The sequence below is a fragment of the Triticum aestivum genome, chromosome 2B (genome assembly GCF_018294505.1).
Source record: "Triticum aestivum cultivar Chinese Spring chromosome 2B, IWGSC CS RefSeq v2.1, whole genome shotgun sequence".
NCBI lineage: Eukaryota > Viridiplantae > Streptophyta > Magnoliopsida > Poales > Poaceae > Triticum > Triticum aestivum.
The window spans coordinates 474,610,787-474,615,031 of record NC_057798.1 but is presented as its reverse complement, the minus strand read 5'-3'; positions in this window follow the sequence as shown (position 1 = coordinate 474,615,031).

Genomic DNA, 4,245 nt, shown 5'->3' with positions numbered 1-4,245 from the left:
CCCGAGTCCACCACGTGCCTCGGCGAACCTCTCCACCACCCCACCCTCTCGCCGGAGCCTCGTATGGCCGCCGCCCCTCGAACAACCGCCGTCGGTCGCTCCTCTCGGGTAACCCTCGCCGTGGCCACCCTAGCCATCCCCAGCGCCTTCCCTCGCCGGGAACGGGCACGGCACGTCTCCGCCATCCCGCCAGTGCCCTCAGCCGGGCGGGAAACGGTTGGAGCAGCCCGCCCCATCGCGAGCAGCGCGCTCCTCCGGTGCCTGCTCTGTTCCTCTCGGGGGCAGGGAGAGGAGGAAGAAGACACGGGCCAGGTGGGTGTTGACCCTGCGCGTGGGCCCCGCGGCCCCACCTGTCGGCGACCCTGACGCCCGGCCCCGCCTCTGCCCCTTTTGACCGGTCCACGCCACGTCAGATAAGTGAAGGCGCATTTCCACTTTATGTTTTCACTGATTGAAAGCGTATTTCTAACTTTGCGCTTCTGCCTTATCCACTCAAGGACCCGACTGTGAATATATTTTTTGCAGAAAAGTCCCTGAACTTCAACCCCTCGTAACTTTTCAACCGTAACTCCAAATCAGCCCCCTCCGAGAGAGAATGATTTCCGGCAAATCTTTCCACGGCTTCACCGCACTTCTCCCGATGCCTTCTTCATCCCCAGGCAAGCCACAATACCCACTTGCATGATAGTCATGCAGTAGCCATGGTTTCCAACTTGAATATTTAATAAGTGTTTGCTTGTTGAAAAGATGGTTATCGTTGTTCCGGTGATGTTCAGGTTTGACAGTTCACTTTTGTGCTATGTTGTCTTATACCCTATGATCATGTTATACGTGCTAGTATTACCGTTCATATGTTTATGCTTTTTAGTAGTACACATTGATGTTGGAGATGGTCATGCTAGTCGGTATGTGATGCTCAGTGGATATGATCTACTGTTGATATGGTGGAAAGTTATGTGATGCTCTCATGATGATGTTGATATCATGTTCATGCATTTTATCATGGCTCAGCATATTTGCATTCAAGTTAACCGGATTAAATTGAACTTGAACAATTGTTGGTTGAGTCATGGTGCCGCTAAATCGATGCTGACCAGTGCAACCACACTTACCGGTATGGGACGGTCCTAACTGGGTCTATTGTCATGCCTCTCGCCGGTGCCGCCAACGAGGGAAGGTTATGGGCGTGCTGTACCTTGGCCCGGTAGGCAAGCATAACCTTGTGTGCCCGTTGTTGTTGTTATGTGTACATGTCCCCGAGTGGGACGGGCCACGACGGAGATCGTTGATGTGTCTGGAGGTAGACACGGGACCACCCATGGTTTAGCTCAGAGGGGAGTAAGTCGGAGTGGCCGGGAGAGTGTCATGGCAGTAGACCGGTTTTGTTGAAACGCCGTTGGTCCACCTGAATGGGAGTGTGAGTTCATGGGTTCCGTAGTGTGGGTACAGTGTACTAACCTCTGCAGAGTGTATATTAATCTATCGATAGCCACGCCCGCGGATAAGGGCCCAGGTCGAGAGAAGGTCACACCATGAGTCAACAGTAATAAGAATAATGTGCTTAATAACAATGAGATAAGTTGGTGGTGATCGCTGTAAGGATCACGGGCCAAGTGTTGGTCAGGTTGTGATCGTCGTAAGGATCACGGGCCATTTTGTGGTCGGGTTGTGATCGCCATAAGGATCACGGTTTGGGACTAAGTGTTGGTCGTGGTTGTGATCGCCGTAAGGATCACGGTGGTATCGAGGATACCGAGTTGTTGTATATACTTGATGGTGTATGAGCGTCGTGGGTAAAGATCAAGCTCCTTGTGGTTATATAATGATCCCTACGGTATTGTTTATGGCAAGCTTGATTTGATCCTGAGATGATCGTGTGATGTCCGAGGTTGGTAAGTGATGCATGTGTTGGTTACGAGGTAATCGAGCAGAATAAGTGGTGCATATGGTGTCATCATGTTGCATGTTAGTATTGTCGGATTAATATGTTCATGTTGTGTTAGCTGTATCATGTTTATGTTGGTCATGCCATGTTATAATCTTCTGATGATATTATGATAATTCCTATTTAACCTGTAATTGCCATGATTTTGTCTGTCTTGAATGCTTCTAGTTTATTGTGAGCTTGCAAGTACATTCATTGTACTGACCTGGCATGTCATGCCAGCTTGCAGGTCATGCTGGATTTGATTGCTTGCTTGTCGTGGTTTCCGTTCGTGCGAGCTAGGATAAGCGTTCCAGCCAGAGTACCTGCGGAGTGGAGTTCACCATCGTCATTGTTGTTCCACTGCTAGGGTTATTTCCGCTGCTTTGAGTTGTTCTGCTGCTTGCATATAGCAACTGAGGACGGCGTAGTGTCGCCGTACCGATGTTATTCATTATAATATCGGAGACCTTGTATTCATATTCGTGTAATAATAGAAAGCTGATTTGTTCTATGCTAAGCAGTGTCGTATTCTAGAAGACTTCTCGATCTCTGGGCTGGAATACAGGGCGGCACAAGGAGCTTGACCTTTACCCACGATTCTCGCACAACATCACGGATATACACCAACTCGGTATCCTCGATACCCTCGTGATCCTTACGGCGATCACCACCCACGACCAACACTAGGTCCCAAACCGTGATCCTTACGGCGATCACAACCCGACCAATACATGGCCCGTGATCCTTACGGCGATCACAACCCGACCAACACTTGGCCTACTTATCTCACTGTTATTAAGCACATTATTCTTATTACTGTTGACTCATGGTGTGAGCTTCTCTCGACCTGGGCCCTTATCCGCGGGCGCGACTATTGATAGATTTAGTATACACTCTGCAGAGGTTAGTACATTGTACCCACACTATGGAACCCATGGCCTAGCACTCCCATTCGGGTGGACCAACGGCGTTCCAACAAAACCGATCTACTGCCATGACACTCTCCCGGCCACTCCGACTCACTCCTCACTGAGCTAAGTCATGGGTGGCCCCGTGCCTACCTCCAGACACAACGACCACCATGACTTAGCCAACAGTAATTAAAATTCAATTTAATCCGGTTAACTTGAATGAAATTATGCTGAGCCATGATAAAAATAACATGATACCAATTACAATGCATGAACATGATATCAACATCACCATGAGAGTATCACATAACTTTCCACCATATCAACAATAAATGATATCCACAGTGCATCGCATACTGACTAGCATGACCATCTCCAACATCACCATGTACTACTAACCAACATAATCATATGAAAGGTAATACTAGATGGTATAACATTATCACAGAGTGTAAGACAACATAGCACAAAAGTGAACATGCAAATCTGAAAATCACCGAAACAACGATAACCATCTTTTCAACAATCACACATTTAATCAAGATTCAAGTTGAAAACCATGGCTACTACATGACTATCATGCAAGTGGGTATTGTGGCTTGCCTTGGGATGAAGAAGGCACCGGGGAGAAGTGCGGTGAAGCCACGGAAAGATTCGCCGGAAAACATTCTCTCTCGGATGGGGCTGATTAAGGGCAGGGGCAAAATGGTCATTTTCAGTATCCCAAAACATAATGAAAGTGACGCCAACAGAAAGGGCTCGACGAAACAAAGAAGTGGGCTTTGGATTCACCTCAAACGGAGTTACGGATAAAAAGATATGGAAGTTTTTCTGCCAGGGACCCATCTGTAATGAAAATATATTCAACCAGGGGCCTGAACAGAAAAAGTGAAAGCGCATTCGGGGAAATATGTTTTCACCTTATCCAAAAGAACAGTGGCGGGGCTGACACGCGCGGGTCCGACGGGTGGGGCTCGTCACTTATCCACATGGGCTGGGCTGGTCAACGCCCAGCCACTGGCTGGCGGGGCCTGCGGGTAGGGGGTGGGGCCTGGCGAGGCGTCGTCTTCCTCCCCTCCCTGGCCCGACCGAAGCAAAGGCAGGGGCGCTGCCGGCGCCGGCCTGGGCAGCTCCGGCTGTCTCTGACGATGCAGAGCACACTGGCGAGCTCAGGGTGATGAGGCGGATCCGTTCAGGGTCAACACGACCGCCGAGGAGGGGTGGAGCGGAGGGAAGGCCACGGCGATGGGGACTATAGAGGCAACGGTGGGTCGAGGGGCACGGCCCTGGAGGGGCTCTAGCGACAGGGGAAAGGGCAGGGAAGACTCGCCGGAGTGGTGCGGAGCTACTCGTGGTGGAGAAGGGGAGGGGGAAATTTGGCTTCGGGCTAATTCAGCCGAGCTGAGG